Source organism: Mustela lutreola, chromosome 6 (genome assembly GCF_030435805.1).
Source record: "Mustela lutreola isolate mMusLut2 chromosome 6, mMusLut2.pri, whole genome shotgun sequence".
NCBI classification, from domain to species: domain Eukaryota; kingdom Metazoa; phylum Chordata; class Mammalia; order Carnivora; family Mustelidae; genus Mustela; species Mustela lutreola.
In genome coordinates this window covers 69275328-69297463 of record NC_081295.1, presented here as the reverse complement: position 1 = coordinate 69297463, position 22136 = coordinate 69275328, and the positions used below count along the sequence as shown (strand labels likewise).

General features: G+C 38.3%; 2 long non-coding RNA genes and 1 pseudogene across 3 annotated transcripts in view; 1 reads left to right on the top strand and 2 right to left on the bottom strand.

Moving 5' to 3' along the window:
* Nucleotides 1–22136, bottom strand: part of LOC131833794 (uncharacterized) — a 73086-nt gene that overhangs the window by 46541 nt on the left and 4409 nt on the right. The window contains exons 2-3 of one of the 2 annotated variants that reach the window (XR_009354633.1): nt 7297–7527; nt 6032–6312 (exon numbers count right to left, since the gene is read on the bottom strand). This is a non-coding gene — a long non-coding RNA (uncharacterized LOC131833794). Of the gene's footprint in view, nt 1–6031; nt 6313–7296; nt 7528–22136 lie in introns of those variants that run through there. The other variant, XR_009354634.1, reaches the window with a different exon arrangement.
* On the top strand, nt 894–20228 carry LOC131833793 (uncharacterized). The gene is made up of 3 exons (XR_009354632.1): nt 894–1757; nt 18007–18185; nt 19468–20228. It is a non-coding gene; the product is annotated as an uncharacterized LOC131833793 (long non-coding RNA).
* LOC131834972 (U6 spliceosomal RNA) lies at nt 17846–17945 on the bottom strand (annotated as a pseudogene).

Here is a 22136-nt window from a genome sequence, read left to right as displayed (position 1 = left end):
TTTATTTACCCCTCTCCTTCATTTGAAAACACAAGTATCATCATCTTCTGTGACAGTAACCAGAGAGAACCAAAGGTTCAGCTTACGGTCAGATCACACATCGTCATTCCCTTTTGCTTCCTGAATGTTTCACCTGAAGTAGGAAGTACCTTTTCCAACAAGAGGGAAATGATCTACTAGGAATGTTCCCATCATTTTTGAAAAGACAGGCAACATTCTAGATTCATTCCCATGACAGAGGTTAGTACTGAACTGGCTTCCCTTCTTAGTTTGTGAACCAAATATTCTTTACTGATGCCATTTTTGTGAACCACTAACAAACTATTCACCTCACGCCAGCCCCTTGAAACAACTCTAGACTCCCTGAGTGCTCTATGCTGGAGTTTTGTAAAAAGCTAGTGAGAGCCCCCACTTCTGCCTTCAGGTTTCTCCAGAGTGGTGGTTCCCTCACAGACAGCTCCACTAGCAGAGGAAATCAGAAATATGTGTGAGCTACAAAAAGGCAGATACATAGGCCTCATTCTGCAGATTCTCATTCAGTGTGTGTATGATTGGGGACCCAGTATTAATGATTTCTTAATGCTTAGGTCATCCTAATTCACAGGAGGTTTGTTAACTAGCAATTTAGACCACGTGTCTGGTTGTCTACTCCCCTCCTCATTTCTGATTTCCCTGTTTTATGATTCCCGTACATCTCAGCTTCCCCTCTTGTCACTTGCATCAATGACAATTTTCAGATTGACCACCCCAGTATCAGCCTCTGGCCCCACTCCAGAACATGACTCATGCTTACTGCTATTCTGGTTTTACTCTCTTAGCCCTCCTAGCCCTTACTTGGACAACCTCCTGCCAAGAAAAAATAATCAGACACATGCACCAAGCAGGGAAGGGTCTCCAAAGCATGGTACCATGGCAATTGTTTGATTTGTTACCCTTAAAAATTCTTTATGCAAAGGATTTATCAAAATGACTGTGAGTGACATAAAAAATAAGTAAGGACATCACCACCTTCAACCTTTGGGCTGCAAAAAAAAAAAAAAAAAATGCATTGTCTTTGGCTGTGTCTTTGCTCCAGCTTTGTTCTTCTGTCTTCTAGGGTAAATATATATATATGAAGAATGTAGGCTAGAAGTAACTCTAAGCAGCTGTCGTGCTCTGAAGGAGGGCATGCAGAGCAGACAAGGTGAAGAACTATCTGTGGCTATATGAAGCATGGTTGCAAAAGATTTGGCCATACAGGGGATTGCTGAAAGCGAATAGCAGGATAAAGACTAACCTCAAGGGAACAATCCACAAAGAAGATGCTTATTTGGAGGCAAGTTACCTGAGCCCCTCAAAGTATAACAGCAAACACCCAAAAACAAAAAGATTAATTTAAAAAAAGAAGAAGAATTGGCCAAACCAAGCTGAAATATATACTACTTTGAAACTGCAGACTACAGTTGTATTGCAAAATGCCTAGAATGAATTGGTAACTTTACTTATGTATAAAGAGAGCTAGGTCTCAAGATGGAAAACAAAAGCCTTTGGGTAGAAACGGACATACAGTCGGAGTATTGAAACAGACTGTAAATAATTGGGAAAAAGTCCTACCTGTGAAAGTTTATTCTGTGCATATTTCTCAAAGAAGGCTCACTGAAGCTCAGAAATTCTGTTAAGAGAAATGCACCAGGCTGATCTTCTGCAGCTAGAAGGGGAGCACATTTAATGAAAGTCTACTTGGTCAAAGATTGTGAATGACCTTGGAGAGGGACAAGGTAATATGAGCCCAACAGTATTCTTTTTAGTAGAGTCAGATCTTCTGCCTTTTCTGCCAATTTCCTACTTTATTTTCTTAGTTCTAAATAATGATGTTATATCCTTCACCAACTCTCTTTAGGTATACTGTATATTTTTGTGTTTTAATATAATTTTATTGTTATATAACATACAAAAAATGCACAAATCTCGAGTGTGTGCTTTATTGGATTATCCAGAGTGAACACATGTAATCACCACCCAATCAATAGAATATTATCAGCATCTTAAATTTCCCCACTATGTCCCCAAACACTACCCAAACTACCTTTTAATACCATAGATTAGTTTTACCTGTTTTTGAACTTTATATACATGCAATGACTGACTTCCTCCACTTAACATTATATTGGATTTGGCAATGCTATTGGGTATTCCAAACACCCTGTTCAATTTTAATAAAGAATATTGCCAGGTATGTAATATGCAAACATGTCTGTCAAAAGAAGACTGTCTAAGATGCTGTTAAGAACAAACTGTAGCAAGTATAGGCAGCACTTTACTTACAGGTAACTTGATTTTCTCATGTACTTTATCTGCCCAATCTTTATCGGTGCTTTTTAGCCTTTATGTTGAATCAGATATACAGAGTATCTAGAATGATGCCCATACCATAAGTGTATAGACAGATCGTTTTCATTAATTGACTGTATCTGTATAATGACCACTCACATAAACTCAGACTATTATCAACATCCACAAAAGTCTTCTTCTTGCCATCTCCTAATCACTACTTACCCCCAAAGATGATTACTATCCTGATTTCAAAAACATAAAATAGATTTTCCTACTTTTATATTTTGTGAAAGTGACATATGAAATATACTTTTTTGGGGTCTAGCTTTGTTCTCTAGTATTATGTTTGTGAACATTCCCCAGATGTTGGCATATAGTTATGGAATGCTACTTCTTGTCTCTGGTGTTCCATTATAGGAATATATCATAATTATTCCACATATATATAGGCCTTTGCACTCTCTAATAGTTTTTTAATGAACAGATGTTTCTAGTTTTAATGTAATGCATTTTATTATTTCTTTTAAGACTAGTGCCTTATGAGTTCTGTTTAAGAAATCTTCCTTTCACCAAATCATGAATTAGTTTCCTACCTTTTCTTCTAGAAGATTTATTATTTTGCCTTTTGCATTTAACTCTACAGTATACCTAAAATTGACCTTAGTATGTGATATGAAGTAGGAGTTAAATTTTACTTTCCTTTTCTCTGTGCATATCCAGCATCATTTACTGAAATGTGGTACGTTACCTTCTGCCTGGAAGTGTTGAGTTTACCAAAATATAGTGTTTATATAAGTATATATACTTATATAAAGTCTCTTCCATTGGTTTACTTTGGTCAGGTCTCTTCCATTGGTTTACTTTGTCTATCATTACACTTTGTCTTTATTACTACTGTTGCTTTATAATGGTCTTAATATCTGTAAAATGAGCCCTCCAACTTTACTCTTCTTTTCCCAGAGTATCCTGGCTATTCTTGGCCCTTTACATTTCCATATCACTAGCACGTCTATATCTGGATCCTCTGTGGAACTATTTCTGTTGTCTGGATTTTTTTTTTCTTGGTTTTCTGTCAGAATTATCCAATAACTTACCATTATCCAGAGGATAAAGTCCATGTCTCTTATCGTAGCATAATACAATGTAGTCATGGTATTGCATTTCCGTGATTACTAGTGAGACAATCAAAATGTTATGTTTCTAGGATATTCACATCTTCACTTTTGTACTATGCCTGTTCACATCTTCTGACCATATTTGAAATTTGAATGTTGGTCTTTTCTGGTTTACGAGAGTTCTTTTGCTAGAGATACCTTCTTGTCTTTATGTAGTTCTCCTTTCCGATTACTGACCAATCTCCATTTCTCAGTTTGAAGTCTAATAATGTTAAACTGCTTATAGGAAAACCATACACATGTTATTTTGCTTCTTCTGCTCCTTCTGATTCAGTACCCATCCCCTTCCTTCCTACATTGGCCAACTGCTGTTCATTGTGCGAAATTTAGGTTAGACCTGATTTCCTTTCAGAATTTCTTCCCTGGGGCCCTACCATTAGAATGGCTTCTACGCCCCTCTAGGCTTGTCTCTCTCTTGGAATTTACCTTGCAATATCTGGAGTTATCTTTTTTATGTATCTTCCCATTTATGCGTCTTTTTCATGTCTGTGCACTTTCACTTTGTGCAGTTTCTGACTCGTATTAAGTATTTAAGTCACTCACCATTGATGGCAATCTCCAATCTAGACAGTTCTTGCCCAAGAGCAGCTGCTAAACAACTTGAAATCTTGTCTGCGTATTTGTTGCAGCAGTTTTCATATTTGACACTAATTTTTGCATCTAGAACAAGTGAATAGATGATGCCTAATAATAACATGGGAGACTTTGTCATGAAGAAGTTTCTGATATTCTAAGGAAGCTTGGGCCAGAAGTCCAAGAGGAGACTTCTCATTTCAGGACACTTAGCAACTTCCTCTTTCTGGCCTTCAGAGTTTCTGATTGGATTCCCTTCTTAGACCACATAGGCTAATCTAATTCCAACTGCCCCTCTAAACATGCTGGGGATGTAAATTCTTGTGGAGACTTCCCACTTGGAGGGGATGAGTGCTCTGCTGCCTCAAAACATTATACCTCTTTTTAAGGGATTGCCAGGCAGGAGAAATACTTCAACCAACATCTAATTACTAATGGAAATGAAAGGAATAACTTAACCTCCCACTGTTACTACATTCAAACAACACCCAACATGTTTAAATAGTCTTCTAAAATCTCCTTTATGTGAATAACTTATATAATCTTTCGTCCACCTCAGTGGACTGGATTAAAATCCTACATAGGTAAGAAAAGACCATTTCTGATGACTTTGATATGAATGAAATATATCTTTCTCTGTGGTTATCCTTCTGAGCATAAGTAACATTTGACCTGTGTGTCTACATAGTGGTGGGGGGGGGGGCGGGAGTGTGGATCAAGTGAGAGAATATGTTGTGCTGCCAATTAGAAGCCGTCGTTTCTTGTAGTTAAATTGGATTCTCCCTAAGAAGTGTTTCATTGAAATGTTTGCTTCAAAATGACTCTGTTCTGCTGCAGTGAGGAGAGACTTCCAGTTAAAACATTTAATTAGCTCCCAATTTAGTTGGCCAGAATGATCAGTCGGCCTGTGTTTTGGAACCTGAGTTTGTACATTCCTTGGGATTGGTGAGTCTTGCCCAGCGGATGTGGTCAACTGTGAATAGTTTGTATGCAGTTCTCATCATAGAACAGATTTTTCTCCAGCTCCTTGAAGGAGAGCTAGAAAGAGATTATGAAAAAGTGAGCGATATAGAGAGAAGACTTCTTTGTCTTCTCCTTAACCTCCCCACAGAAGCTTATACGAAGGTTATCTCCAGTCTTAGAAGTTGCAGATGCTGGGAAAGCACATGGAACTAAAATGAGCAGGACTCTGGTTTAAACTGCTTGGACTGTTTTCACTCACTTTTGGGGTAATCAAGATCTGGGTAGTGCCTTTAGACATACTACATTCTAAGTAAATATTTTTTAGATAAAACAAATAAATTGCTTTACCAGCATTGGTGTGTGTATGTGAATTTGTGGGCGGTATGTCTGTGAACAATTAGATTCCTCAGTCCAACTAACCTTCTTGTTTATTTCCGTAGTGTAAACCTAACCTGCTTTTTCTCTCTGTACCAGACAATAGGAAGTTCCAACCTGAATTCCTTATAGTCTTAATAAGTTAGCCTAATGACTTTATAATACTTTTCTGAGAGAATACCTTCACCCTTTCCTAGTTCCGTCTAGCCGAGGGGACTTTGAGAAGATGAGCTCTTTCTTTCCAGCCCAGCCCTTTCTCCTTCACAGAACCCCAGTTTCATCTGTCATTTCTCTAATCCTAGCATTTACTATTCTACAAATAGCAAATAGCATAGATTCCTGCCTTGTCCATGACATTTCACATGTCTCTGCTTTTGACTATGCCCTTTACTTACCCAGAAATGCTCTCGCCCCTGTCACCATCTGTATAACAAAAATTCAAATATGATTTCTTGCAACAGAAATCTCCATTTGGTTAATGGCCTTTCCCCTGAGTTCCCTTTTGCTGTCATGATCAACCAGTACGTGGTGTAGGAGGATCTCCATATGTGTGAGTGAATGCGTGATATTCCCAACCTGTGTTGATTCTCTTGAGTGTGTCTCTGTTTCTCTAGACCTTGAGCATCTTGAGATCAGGGACTCTTGTTTCATTCATACCCTTCATATCTGTATTCCTGGAGTCCATCCAAAAGCCTGGATGGAATATGGAGTGTGCTCAGTAATTGTTCTATTAGAAAACTGATGGGAAACATGTTAATACCTTGAGAACAATTAGAAGTGGGCCTCTTCCAGAAGGCAACAAAATTTCTTTGAAATATTTCCCCATGTTTTTTAAGATGCTGAAGCTGAAAGCCCACAGACTCATGTGCCGCCATGTATCACTACTTGTGTCCTCCTGCCTCAGGCTCTTCAGCTGGCGAAAGGGAAAAATGCTGGTGATTTACAAAGAATATTTGCCAATAGATACAGCTTCTTAGAACTTCAGGACACTAACTGACATGATGTGTTAAAACATGAGTGTAAAGAAGTTTTCATGAACAATAAATCATAGAAGGAAATTTTGCTAATCTCAAAAATTCATGAGGGAGCATTAGAACAGAAATAGAAGATAAATGAAAGCTACTGATCCGTGAATCATTTGGACAGAATCATAAGGGTCCACCCGCTAACTATGTTTTATTTTCACATCTCACTGTTTTTGATGCAGACAAGTGAGTTAAATCAGGGATGAGGAAAACATATGTGGGCTAACTGGCTAAATGCTACCTGATTGCTTTGATGCATAGGCCTCATATCATTTAGGACTTATTTTCATAAAATAAGTTTTGTGAACTTTGTAATTGGCAAAGAATGCACGAGTTGAGTGTAAAAGATAACATTCTTGGAAAACTGTTTGAGATATTTTATTTCTCTGTTTTAGAAATTAATATGAATAAAAATGAGAATGCTTTATCTGGGAGAACATAATACCTCTGAAAGAATATATATTTAAATGATCTGGAAATTAGTTTCTTTGTTCTTAATCGTTCTGCAAAACAGTAAGAATATTTTTCCTTTGGGTTCTAAAGTGTAGTATTCTACTTACTGTCAGATACCCAAGATAGCATTGGAACCTGAGACCCATAGAAAATAAGCATCGGAGGGGAGTGTTAAAACCAAAAGCAAAAATAGTCAAAAACAAAACAAAACGCAAGTACTTTGAAAGAATATGCCCTATGGGAAAACTAAGAGCCAAATGAAAATAAGCTGCTAAGATCACCCGTACAGTGCAGTGTGTGCGTAATGGGAGCTGACCAAATAAATGATCTCATCAGATTTTTGACATCTTGGTTTTCTGAGGTATTATAATGGCTTGCCTACCATTACTCCGAAGAAAACAATCTTACTTTTCACTTACTTGCATGGGAAGCTCCATTATTCAGACGTGGGGAATATCTTTGCAAGAAGCTTGAAAGTAGATACATCAGAATATCCAGGACTGCTGAATATGCTTAGAAAGGAAGAGTTGTGTTTCAGTCAACACAAGTTTTAGCAAGTCTGTCAGTTCCCACAGTTACAACACAGATCCCAGGTTTTAACTTGTGCTCCAGTAAATTCACACTCACATCATACTGTTAATAGGCATGAGCTGAAAAACAAGACAATCAAACAGACTATAAGTTGGCCTCATCTTCAATAAACATGAACTATTTTTTTATATTTATTGCGGATATCCTCAAGCCTTGTGCCGAGTGTTTAAATATATGGAATTGAATGGCAGTAATAATACTAGCCATCTGGCTTGAAAGATTGCTATAGTCTCTGAAATTCTTTCTAGGCAATATTATTTAGGTACACCATTTAAATAGAATAAAATGAGATTACTTTCACTCATTTTGACAACTGTTGTAAATGGCACACTTAAAAATGTATTCCAGGAGGTCATAACCTGATGACAAAGAACACCATACAGTATCACTGAGTTTAGAGAGTTTATTTTACATCTCTGTGTTCTGAAATAGTACCCCTTGGGTTGTTGCCTCCCTCCATATGCCCTTTTTTCCATTTTCCCACTCCACTTTGGTCCTGCAGCTTTGAAAAAGAAACGTTCTTACATTACTTCACATAAATCTTCTATGCCCCCACCTTCTGGGAAGTGCTGGCAAGTCAACTCTCACACTCTATTATCTCCCCAGGTAAACACGGCTGAGAACTCTTGCACACCCTTTGACTTTCCTAAAAGCCATGGAAGGTTTTTTATATATCTGTGGTCACTGTGCTGACCACAACACAGTGGAGATAGTGCCATACTGATGCTCTTTGTCACATGAGGGGGGAAAGGGGGTTATACCAGTAGGATGAGAGGATCGAGCATTTTCCACTGATTTTGCCTAATTATGGGAACGGTCCTTGAGTTTTCAACAGTACTCCTGCAGCTCCTTCCTTCATTTTGTTCACATTGGTTCATATTGTTCAAACTGAGCCATTCTGCCTGTTGCCAGCCATTCTGGTTAGCCTTCATGAGTTCACTGCCTAAAGGTAATGGCTCTTAAATTCAGGGCCTCAATATCCCTTTATAATCTCAAAAATTATTGAGAATCCCAAAGTGATTTTGTTTATGTGGGTTATAGCTATTGCTATTATATCTATTGCTATTCTAGATGGGAAAACTAAGAAAAGAAAAAATGTTTATTGATTGACCCATTTAAAATAAAAATCATAAATCTACTACTACATACATATAACATGTCTTTATGAAAATTAACTATCTTTTCCAAACAAAAAATTTCTGCAAATCTCTTTGGTGTCTAGATCAAAGAGAGAGGGCTACTCATCTGTGTCTGATTCAATCTGTTGTGATATGTTGCTTGGAATTAAAGTAAATGCAGAAAATCTGCCCTCACACAAATATGTAGGTGGAAAAAAGAAGGGGTATTTTATCTTATTTATTTATTTTTAAAAGACTTTATTTATTTCAGAGAGAGAGAGCATGCTTATGGGTGGAGGAGCAGAGGGAGAAGGACAAGCAGACTACATTCTGAGCCCAGATCCCCATGTGAGGCTTGATCGCAGGACCCTGAGATCATGACCTGAGCCCAAACCAAGAATCAGATGCTTAACCGACTGAACCACCTAGGTACCCCAAGATAGGGGTAGTTTAATAGTGCTTTTAGATAATCATGGATATTCTTCTCTGATGCTGTATCAAAAATCAAGGAATGGTAATTTCTTTAGAGTAACAGGGTGAGATCTTAAACCCCATGGATGAACTTTCTTAATTTACTCTTACTTTAAAATCTGTCCTGTATTTTGACTATGTCTTCTTTTTTGCAGAATCACACATGTATCATTTGGAACATATTAGTTAATGTAGTTATATAAATCTTACAAATATTGTGAGATTTCATTATTTTATTTATAAATATAAATATATTTAAATTATCTATAAATGTTATTTAAATATGATATTTTAAAATACTAAATATTATGTTAAAATATATATTACATCTATATCTTGCCTTTGTTACTATCACCACCCATCTCATTAGAAGCCTTAATGGGTTAAGTGTCAAACTCAAAATGACCAAAATTCTAATCTTCACTTTCACTCTGATTTTATCATTGGTATCAGAAACTGTCAGTTGTCTTTCCTGGAGTAGTAGGATCACTTCAATTCATTTTTGAGAAAATGTCTGATAAATGTCCCAGTGTTCTGAATAATATAGTTTGTCTGTCAGTCATTTCTTAAATGAAAATCATGTTCCCTGACTTTGACTCAAAAAAGATCACAAACATTTTTCCTGAAGACAGCCAGCATATTTTAGCAAGAAGTGCTTTATGCATATTTCTCATTTCATCATACTTAATAGTAAAAAGATATGTATTTAGGGTTTAGATTTAATAACATTAATTCTTTTTATTGTTTCATCAAAAACATTAAGCAAAACTTGATTTTTTTTTTTTAAGATTTTATTTATTTGACAGAGATCACAAGTTGGCAGAGGCAGGCAGAGAGAGAGAGGAAGGGAAGTAGGCTCCCCGCCGAACAGAGAGCCCAATGTGGGGCTCAATCCCAGGACCCCAAGATCATGACCTGAGCCGAAGGCAGAGGCTTTAACCCACTGAGCCACCCAGGCGCCCCTTGATTTTTTTTAAATGGCAAGGGCACAACCGTGAGGATAGAATCACTACTAGCATAGTCTGAGTCCATAGCCTTTGAGTCTTGCTCAAGCACCAGAACTCTTAACCTGCTCATTTTTACACTCTGAGTATGTTCACATAATGTAAGCAGCAAATAATATGGATATTATGATGAGAATAATTTTTAGATTGCAGACCCCTGAAAGGGTGTCCAGAAACCTAGAGGTCTGGAAACCACATTTTTTTTTTAAAGATTGTATTTATTCATCTGACAGAGAGATCACAGGTAGGCAGAGAGGCAGGCAGAGAGAGAGGAGAAAGCAGGCTCCCTGCTGAGCAAAGAGCCCAATGTGGGGCTCAACCCCAGGACCCTGAGATCATGACCTGAGCTGAAGGCAGAGGTTTTAACCCACTAAGCCACCCAGGTGCCCCAGAAACCACATTTTGAGGACTGATGCCTAAAAGTATCTTTTTTCTTTTTTTTAAGATTTCTTTATTTATTTGAGAGAGAAAGATTGTGCACAGGGGTGGAGGGAGAGGGAGAGAGAATTTCAAGCAGGCTCCACATTGAGCATGGAGCCTGACCTGGGGCTTGATCTCACTCCCCCCAGATAAGGACCTGTGCTGAAAGCAAGAGTCAGCAGCTTAACCACTTGCTGCATCCAGGCGCACCCCCACCCCATTTTTTAAAAATTTCTTTTCAGCGTAACAGAATTCATTTTTATGCATCACACCCAGTGCTCTATGCAATATGTGCCCTCCATAATACCCACCACCTGGCTCCCCCAACCTCTCACCCCCCACCCCTTCAAAACCCTCGGGTTGTTTTTCAGAGTCCATAGTCTCTCATGGTTCATCTCCCCTTCCAATTTGCCTCAACTCCCTTCTCCTCTCCATCTCCCTATGTCCTCCATGTTGTTATGCTCCACGAATAAGTGAAACCATATGATAATTGACTCTCTCTGCTTGACTTATTTCACTCAGCATAATCTCTTCCAGTCCCGTCCATGTTGATACAAAAGTTGGGTATTCATTCTTTCTGATGGAGGCATAATACTCTATAACGTATATGGACCACATATTCCTTATCCATTCATCCGTTAAAGGGCATCTTGGTTCTTTCCACAGTTTGGCAGCCATGGCCATTGCTGCTATAAACATTGGGGTACAGATGGCCCTTCATTTCACTACATCTGTATCTTTGGGGTTAATACCCAGTAGTGCAATTGCAGGGTCATAGGGAAGCTCTATTTTTAATTTCTTGAGGAATCTCCACACTGTTCTCCAAAGTGGCTGTACCAACTTGCATTCCCACCAACAGTGTAAAAGGGTTCCCCTTTCTCCACATCCTCTGCAACACACTTTGTTTCTTGTCTTGCTAATTTTGGCCACTCTAACTGGATGGAGTAAGGTGGTATCTCAATGTGGTTTTAATTTGAATCTCCCTGATGGCTAGTGATGATGAACATTTTTTCATGTGTCTGACAGCCATTTGTATGTCTTCATTGGAGAAATGTCTGTTCATATCTTCTGCCCATTTTTTGACATGATTATCTGTTGTGTGTTGAGTTTGAGAAGTTCTTTATAGATCTTGGATATCAACCTTTTGTCTGTACTGTCATTTGCAAATATCTTCTCCCATTCTGTGGGTTGCCTCTTTGTTTTTTTGACTGTTTCCTTTACTGTGCAGAAGCTTTTGATCTTGATGAAGTCCCAAAAGTTCATTTTCACTTTTGTTTCCTTTGCCTTTGGGGACATATCTTGAAAGAAGTTGCTGTGGCTGATATCGAAGAGGTTACTGCCTATGTTCTCCTCTAGGATTCTGATGGGTTCCTGTCTCACGTTGAGGTCTTTTATCCATTTTGAGTTTCTTTGTGTACAGTGTAAGAGAATGGTCGAGTTTCATTCTTCTACGTATAGCTGTCCAATTTTCCCAGCACCATTTATTGAAGAGACTTTCTTTTCCTTTAGTGTGACTGTGTATTTGACTTCCTCTTTCACTTGCTTTTGAGTAACATAGCAGCTCTTCAAAGGAAGCTTCTCTCATTCTTGCTGCCAGCCATTTTTCTAGATGCCAAGACAAGGTTGGTTACTGTTGTTGTGTTACTTGAGATTGGTACAGCCCATTTGCTGTACCAATGAAAGGTTAATGAAAACCTTCAAAAAACCATGGAAGTAAGGTTCTGTTTAAGGTTCTGTTAAGTAAGGTTCTTTAAGAATTTCATGGGAAGATATATTTGAAGTATTAACCCCAGGCAAGGCCTGACCCATTATGACAATAAAGTGTCTTCTTTCAGGAAACATTTATTGGACCAAAGAGTGGATTTGTTACTCCATTAGTCTCTCTTCTGCCTACTTCTATCTAGCTGCAATACTGAAGTCCACTATATTTAGACCAGGTGATGAGGCCTCTCTTTCATTCAGTCTGTATACAGTATGTCTGAAGAGAGCTGTTTGCTCAGTATTCATAACTTAGTTTTTAAGTTGTAGTTCTATCCTATTCTCTATGTCCTACCTACACTCTGGGTATAGCCCTACTGTAAATCTCAGCCTGCTTTGCTATGACCTTGAGGCCTCTACCACCTTTCTAATACCCATTGCTATTAGTCCTCCAGATCTCTTGGACGTCCAGGCTGAAAATACTGTCCTCACCTGTTCCTATGTACTGTCTGTGACATCTCTACTAGGAGGTCAGCATTTCTGAGTATTGATATCTGCCTGAATGCAGCTTGTTTGGACACAAACTTGTTCTGGCCTCCCCACCTATTCTGGGGATGGCTATAATAGATATATTGTTTTATGTGAGCCTAATCCCACTACTTCCTCATTTATTTACTTCCCCACTGGTCTCTTCATATTAGTTAGGGACCTACAAGTCATTGCTTTATTTTATTTTCACAATCATCATCTGTGTCATCATCATTTATGTCAATGTTACAAGCAGTTCTAAGAAAAGCCATCAGTGAATCTGAGCTAATTTTTCTCCTGAACCCCTAAATGACCTGATGAATCTGCAAATTCAAATAAACTCCTCAGTATTGCTTCTCAGTAGGCATTAATCCCATTTTCTGTACTCTCCTTTCTGTTATATATCACAGATGTTTGGAAAGATCATCATGACTTGAGCATAAAGAAGGGCAATACTAGTAAGTGAGACCAGTTATTTGGCTCTTCAAGGTTCTAGGTTAGAGATCCTAATGGCTAAGACTAGGGAAAGCAGTGGTATTGTGCATAGATGGAAAACCTAAGAAAATACATGAAGTGAAATTAGTAAATCTTAACTAATGTGTGGGTTAAAAGAGAGATGACATTTTTCTCTCTGGTCTGAACTCCTAGTGGATTAATTCAGTGGTTCCACTGAGAATAGAACTACAGAGAATTAAGCTGTTGGGGGAAGATCATGGGATCAGGGTCAAGGTATCTGTGGAATATCCAAGAGCAATAAGATAATTGTTAACATATACTTTGTGCTCTAGATATTGGATTTGACCAGAAATATATTGAAGTCATCAGCATATAGATTATAACCGAAACATGTATTAGGAGGACATTGTTGAGAGAGATAATTTGCATGGGAGCCTAGAACTGAGCATGGATGTATATGAAATTTAATGGACATTCAGAAACATGAGGGCCACAAAGACACAGAGTTAGCATGGTCAACTCTCTTTCAATAAATGTTATTGGTAAATCACTAAGCATTCATTCAATCTTTATCAAACCTTGTAAAAGACCCTCAAGGAGGAAAAAAAAAATTCCTAAAAATTAAAATGAGGTAGAGCAGAATTTATAGGATTTTTGTGACCCACACCGTTGCTTATTCTGAAGCCATTTCAGTATTTCTCGGCTTTTATCAGAAAAAGGACATCTTATTTAGAATTGAAATTAAACAGGGTAAGGATAAAGAGAAGGCTATTAAAGCTAAAAGTACAAAGGGTCCAAAAAAGGGAATAATAATGAGCCTGAAGAGTTGGCAAGTTATTTTACACTCCTTGGAAAGAGATAGTTAAGACTGGTTAATGAGTTGTCAAGGAGAGCTGGCTGCCTCTGGCACAGTCTGGGATCCCTTATACCTGCAGAAGGGGGTAGGATGGGCGTTGTGGTTTAGGGAGGTAGAACCTGAGCAGACTGGGAGCCCTTTGCCATAGTAACTGCAACATCTTAGTGGGGCTTACTTTAGTCATTAGCCTCAACAGTTCTTGACTCCTTCTCAATACCAGGACTATTGAGGGAGAGACTTTGTGTTTGCTAACTTCCATCTGCCACTTCCTAAACTCAAATGGACCTAGTGATATTACCCGTTTTTAGAGACAAATCATTAGACCACACCAGTGAAAGCAAAAATAAAATCTCACAGTATTTATAATAAGGATAACATAATGGAATTGGCTTGGCTGGTATGATGATATCATAATAATGAATAGTTCTCATTTGAGTGTTTCTAGATGCCAAGTCCCGGGGTAAGTACTTTATGTGCATTCTCTCATTAAATCCTTACAGTCCTACACATAATCTTCACTTCTGAAGAAAAACAGCCCCCAGACTTACATATTCAAATATATTCATTTTTAATGTTGATTATTCTTACATGTGTAGGTCAAGGTAATTAATACTGGATTTGTTTAGACTTTAATTTGTTTGGCTCCCTCTATCTGCAGTTACCAGCTTGCATGTCAAAGCCTAAAACTTATTTTTATTTTTTTAAAAAGATTTTATTTATTTGAGACAGCATGAGCGCAAGCAAGCATGAGCAGGGGGAGTGGGAGAGGGAAAAGCAGGCTCCTCACTGAGCAGGAAGCCGGATGCAGGGCTTGATCCCAGGACCCTGGGATCATGAGGTGAGCTGAAGGTAGCTGCTTAACCAACTGAGCCACCCAGGCGGCCCCCAAAGCCTAAAACTTTAGTTTGTGGTTGACAGTCAGAGATAACTTTCCTTTTAGTTTAGTTTAGGAAGACTGTACCCCCCTAAACCTTGTTTGAACCCAACCCCAAAATTCATTTCTTTAAAAGTTTTGCACTGTGGTGTTCAAATATTTTGAATCTGGCTGTTTTGAAGACATTTGTGATTCTATAAAGAAAAATTGCTAAGGAATCACCAAGTCAGCATTCTTATAATGGCAATTTCTGGTTATATTTCCTTAGTATGCAGAGGATTAGTTCCTGGGAGAAAAAAAAAAAATGCTACTCTTTTGCTTTATTCCATAAACTTGTCAAACTCAGAGAAGTACACTTAAAAATGGCAAGTACTATTGATAAACTATGTGGGTTTCTATTTACAGCTTTTTATTTTAAAGAGCTATAATCTTTATTGTTTTGTTTTGGATTCCTTTATATATTGCTTTGAAATTAAAAAAAAAAAAAAAAATAGCTAAACAATGGTGTTGCATAACCAAAGTTAACAAGAGTGAACATGACTTGGCTGTGTTAAATCTTTGAAAACCATCTCTGTTTTCACAAGTTTCTCCATTTTCATCCAGTGTGTGCTCCTTTTCCCATAGGCTAGTCTTCATGATTTATTTGTGATCCTACCCAGCCTTCATCAGATGCCTGAGAGGAAGGGGCAGGATGCAATTGTTATCCTCTGTAAGGATAGCAGTATACTCTCCCTAAGACCAGAATTGATAGATATCTCCAATAAACAGAATGACTTTTGAGGGTCCAATTTCTTTTTGATCTCCTCGTCTCTAACTATGGCATGTGAGGCTTTTTTTCACTCTTTATTCCACAACATTGTCTGTTGCTGAATACTGGGCATGCAGAAGACAAACTCCATAGAACTAGGCAGAAAATTACCAGATGATCAAAAAGTTCTAAACTGACTAATTACTAGGGCTCACATGTAATTTGTGATTGGGGTGAAGGATGGTCCATCTCAGAAGCTGGTGTAGGAAGTTGATGTAATCAGACCATCAAGAGTCATGTGCCACCTGTCCACCAAGCATCAGTTCTAAAGGCTGAATATTATGCTATAAGCACTAGAAAATGGCAAGTCCTCGCATATTTGTATTTCTCTTGGCCATCCTATCTGATTCTTCCTCTCCCATCTGTGCATAAATGGGAAAAAAACAAAGATGACAAGCTGAGCTGAGTTCCATGGTTAATTCTGAGCTTCCAGAGAAGACCTAAGCAAGGCGCAAGTGGAGGCAGTTTTGTGTGTTCTGAAATCTACATGCCACACCTCCCCAACATCTCTAATCCTTGCCCATGCTGAGAGCCACGTGCAGGGTCATCCAGCTGGTGAGAATAAACAACCATTCAGGGCTTTTGGCTTTCTGAGTGTGTGAGTCACGGAGGGGTGCTTGCTGGAGTGTAAAGAAAGATAAACACATGGCAGCTCTCTGAAGCCTGTTTCTGGAAACCCAGCGGGAGGAAACAGATAGCCATTGTTCAGAGCCTGTAAAGTGTTATGAGACTGCAGTGGGAAATGCATACTTAGGGAAGACCAGACTTTTGATGGATCAGAAATTGAAATGCTTGTAATTAAACTGGAATTAAACCAGTGGTGACGGGGGGGGGGGGGGGGGAGGGTTTGGGTGAAAGGATATAGAGGCAAGAGAGCAAGAAAACAGGACTCAAGATCAAGGAGTTGTCAGGTTCGGTTGAATCAGGAATTTTCATAAGAAAACCAAACAAAATACTAGAGAAAATCTGATTTCTCCTGGAATAGATTTGACTGTGTTCATGAGAAAAAAAAAAGGATTGCTGAAGTCCTTTTTCTAGAAGTGAATCTACAACTGTATTCCTACGTGGCAATGGCCACATTAGCAATCTATACATACAATCACCAAATTCTGGTCATCAAGAAACCCCGTCATAACAGCTTTCTGCAGAAGCTCGTTCGTGCCTTAAGCCTTTTTAGATTCTGCACATCTGTGAAAGAGCTCAGGAAATAACCTAAATCCGGCACTGCATTCACATGTAAGTAAAAGGTATCCTGTATATCACAAACCCAGGATAAAGAAATTTTATAAGGAAACACAGGTGCCCTTACTATGGACCCAGCACTCAGCCCTGACACAGGACAACCTAGAACCCTAGACATTCCCGCTGGGACTAACCTTGTTCAGGCTCTAGGGAAATGTCCATGCCTATCTTGTGCCCTATGTCCTAGAAAACAAAAAAAAAGTGGTATCTCCATCTCTGTTGCTGTTGGAGAAAGAAGCCACTTTGGAGTGAAGGCAGGCTTTGAATAGCAGAAACCCTCAAGTATGAGAAAATATAGTGAGTGATTTATCAAGTCCCTCCTTGGAGATAATAGAAACACATATTCATTCTTTCCTAATGAAGTGTACTTTCCCAGTAGTGCTGAGCAGCCATTGTTCTGGCTCTTCTTTGGGTCCTGATTCATGGTTCCAGAGATTACTCCCAGACTAGACGAGTGTGCTATTCATAGCACTTGTATCTGGTGGCTGTGGAATATTTTGCATAGTACTTTGAATTTTTTAGTGTATAGAGTATTTACTATATTACTATTAAATTTCTATATGCATTATATTAGTCATCCAAGTATCATTGGACCACCCACGGAACCCAGAGATGTGCACAATAAAAATTAATGTGCTTGTCTTTGATAATTGCTGACTTCCAGTCATATAAAAGTCATAGATTTGGACATATTTCCAATTTTGTCATTATGACAGTGATGTATGTCAAGGTCAGAGAATAAAACATTTTTTACAGTGTGTTAGCTTGATTTATAACTTAAATATTGAGACAATACGGTATGCTGGCCTCTGGTTTTACTCTTTTTTTTTTTTTCGTTTTATAGGTGTTGAATAGTTTATGGATTGGTAAAGTAGGATTTTTTAATATGCAGAAAACATGAAAGAAGCATGAAAGGCTTCACAAATTTGTGTGTCATCCTTGCACAGGGAATGTGCTACTCTTTGTATTGTTCTGATTTTGGTATGTTGCTGTCAAAGAGAGACCCACAATTTTACTCGTTTTTTTATTTTTTTTAAGATTTTATTTATTTATTTGTTTGAAGGAGAGAGCAAGAGAGAACACAAGCAGTGGGACTGGCAAGCAGAGGCAGAGGGAGAAGCGGCTTCCCACCGAGCAAGGAACCCAATACAGGACTTGATCCCAGGACCCTGAGATCATGACCTAAGTCAAAGGCAGATTCTTAAGGAACTGAGCCACCCAGGTGTCCCTCCAGTTATACTCGTGAGTCCTGCAACCCTTACTCCTGGGCCTGTCTGCTCACATTTGACCCAGCACTATCCAAGTGACCAGAGTTAAGTGACCTGGCTTAGTAGTGACCTTTCAACAAGGAAAAGAAGTTATGTCATCTTAGCCTGAAAATATCTTACTATTCACTCAGAAAATACTGTTACATGCCTTTGGTTCTGGTAATGTAGTTTCTTTTCTAAAGAGGAATTTCTCTTCCTGAAAAAAGTTAGTCATTTTTATGTTCTGCCTTCTTACGTTTTGTCATTGAAGATTCCATTTCACGAGTTGCAATATAGAACACGGGCAGAATAAATTCTGGTCTTATACAGAGAAAGACTTAGGGAAACCTCACTTTTCAAAGGTCACTGCTGGCTGTCCATGACACGTTAATAACTTCACCCCCCATTTAGTATTGCCTATGCGTTGTGTGGGGGGATGAGAAAATGGGATGTCACATTAGTCTGTTTGCCGGTATACACACAGCATCCACAAACATATATAATATTTATGTTTGTAATGAATTTACCTCTGTAAAGAAACTGTAATAGAGAGAAGAGATGTAACAAAATATGTTAAAACTACTTTGGGAGCTGATACAGAGCCCAGGAAAATTTTTCTATAATAGTATAAGTAAAAGCCATCTATTAGGGTAAATTGCCCAGAGCAGAGAGAAGATAGTGGTTTGTCTTGAGAACATATGACAAAGATAGGACGAATTCCTGAAGGAAAGCCCTACAGCTAGGATGGAGAGTCTATGCCTCCTGCTATTCTTTTTTATTTTATTTTATTTTATTAATTAATTTTTTAAAAGATTTTATTTATTTATTTGACAGACAGAGATCACAAGTAGTCTGAGAGGCAGGCAGAGAGAGAGGAGGAAGCAGGCTCTCCGCTGAGCAGAGACCTCCCCCCCTCCATGTGGGCTCCCTCCCAGGACCGTGGGATCATGACCGGAGCTGAAGGCAGAGGCTTTAAACCACTGAGCCACCCAGGTGCCCCTTCTTTTTTATTTTAAATGCACCCGCACTTAGACCTGAGCTTCCAGGTTCCATAATGGGAGCCCCTAACTTCTACTTTATACAGAGGCCCAAAACTATTTGGACCTGTCCTGCTGCTTGATTTTGTTCTTTGTTACTTCTTAACTAGTCTTAGGATAAAGACTTGGGCCTTTTCTTCTGAAGAAAAGTTAAGGAATCTCGAGTAGCTCTTTGAAACCAAGCTCAATAACCCTTGCCCTTGAAACCATAATATCATTTCTAAATATTGTTTCTTCCAGACATGCTTGGAAACATAGGATAAACCACTTGGAAAGTGATAAACCTTAAGAAAGAATATAATATTTGGCTTTACAACAGACACATGAAAAAGTGCTCCACATCACTCGGCATCAGGGAAATACAAATCAAAACCACAATGAAATACCACCTCACTCACACCCGTCAGAATGGCTAAAATTAACAAGTCAGGAAATGACAGATGCTGGCAAGGATGCGGAGAAAGGGGAACCCTCCTACACTGTTGGTGGGAATGCAAGCTGGTGCAACCACTCTGGAAAACAGCATGGAGGTTCCTCAAAAAGTTGAAAATAGAGCTACCCTATGAACTAGCAATTGCTTAATGGGTATTTACCCTAAAGCTACAAATGTAGTGATCCGAAGGGGCATGTGCACCCGAATGTTTATAGCAGCAGTGTCCACAACAGCCAAACTATGGAAAGAACCTACATGTCCATCAACAGATGAATGGATAAAGAAGATGTGGTATAGATATCTACAAAGGAATATTATGCAGCCATCAAAAGGAATGAAATCTCACCATTTGCAACAACGTGGATGGAACTAGAGGGTATTATGCTTAGTGAAATAAGTCAATCGGAGAAAGACAACTATCATGTGATCTGCTTGATATGAGGAAGTGGAGATGCAATGTGAGGGGTTTGGGGGTAGGAAAAGAAGAAATGAAACAAATGGGACTGGGAGGGAGACAAACCATGAGAGACTATTAATGTCATGAAACAAACTGAGGGTAGACAGGGGGAAGGGGGTAGAGAGAGGGTGGTGGGGTTATGGACATTGGGGAGTGTATGTGCTATGGTGAGTGCTGTGAAGTATGTAAACTTGGCGATTCACATACCTGTACCCCTGGGGCTAATAATACATTATATGTTTATTAAAAAATAAAAAAATTTTTTTAAATGTCTGGTTTTTCCTAAACATGTGTGAAGCATATTATGTCAGTAAAGTAAGTAAAGTCTGGCTTCTGATTAACTTAGTGACATTAGATTTATTCATAACATCCAAGATGTTTTAAAAGCGGTTTAAGATTAATTATATTTTGAGAAAAATTTGGCAGTTCACATCATTGGGAGATAATTATAAGCACCCTTCTTTAAGTGTCTTATAAACCAGACTACTGATTTCCAGGATGCCATCGTCTGTGTCATAGAGAGAACATCATCGGTTATACTTTATTATTTTCTTCTATCTTTTGTTTGTTTATTTCATAAAGCCCTTTGGACTAAAAATCCCATTGTAGAATTGTCAAAGTGGAAATGATCTTTAAATAAGTTATGTTACTGTTGTGATTTTTTCTCTTATTATAAAATTAGAATCATACCTAAAAATGAAAATCAACATGCATTTACATTATTTCCTCCTCTTCCAATTTCAACCTACGCCTCTATTTTCTCTACGCCTTGTGTCCTTTCCTCTTTAAATCGTAGTGTACAGTCTTTTGCTTTTTGATTCTGAAATATGTTGGTCTTTCTTGGGCTTATCTGTCCCATGCTATTTTGTAGGCCTTTTTATTCATTTTACTTTTTTCAGTTTGGTTTCGTTCTCACATTCGGAACTCTTCTGCGAGGGTCCCTTGCTTTCTAGTTTCCTGGTGTTTATGGAAATCTGCGTAATTGCTTTATATGTTTGATTACTGGGCCCTCTGCCAATTCCATCTCTTCCACTCCTTGCCTCCTCACTCCTACAATCAATGTGTTTTTACTCATGACTTAAATACAGCTATCGAAGTTAATTAATCTGACCATTTGGTTACCCTTTTGGTTCTTTTCCCTTTTATCTCAAAACCACACCAGATTTGACAAAACTACCAAAGTACTTCTATATTTGCCTCACATAAAAACCTTAGTAGCCAATAAAAATATGATTTTGTTTTCTAACTGCATGTCTGTAGTGATCTCACCAATCTTCAAATTTTGTCTTCTCTTTTCTCCAAAGAGTTATCTTCACTGTTTTCTAAGTGAAAGTGATTTTTCTAATCAGACTCTTCTCAGACCATGCCCTTCCATGACTCCATTTGGGTTTTGGAAATGAATCATGTAGACCTCTCATTCTTCTTTAATCCTCTCACATACTGTTCCAATAAACAAATCCCTGCTAAATTTTAATTGAGACCCTTTTCCTTCATCCTGGGAATGGAATCAAGAGAAAAGAAATGGCCCTCGGCTATATTTTTATTTGGAAGATTTATTTATTTTTTTTCTTAAAGTGAGGCCTTATCCCAATTCATTTATTTCTCCCCCACTCCTCCCTTCAGATAAATTTTTCATGTGTCAAGCCTCTAGCCTAGACCAATACCACCGCTCATCTATGGTTTCTAAAACTCCAGCTACTACCAGTGAAGAGCTCCAAGTGCTACAGATACTCTAACTTATCTCCTGTTACTCTGTTCTCCAGATGTACCTTATCTCTCCAGTTAGTGTGTAAATCCCTTTAGAATAAGAGCTTAATGTTTCTATGATTGTCATACCAAATGCCTTATCTAGTGGGTGATAAAATCCATTTAGAAAATTTGACCCATGATAAAAATAAATCAAATATAAACAAAGAGAGGCTATCCCAGTGAATTACTCATAATAAGCATAAGAGTTAGCCAAGATATGGGAACAATCTAAGTGTCATCAGTGGATGAATGGATAAATAAAATGAATGG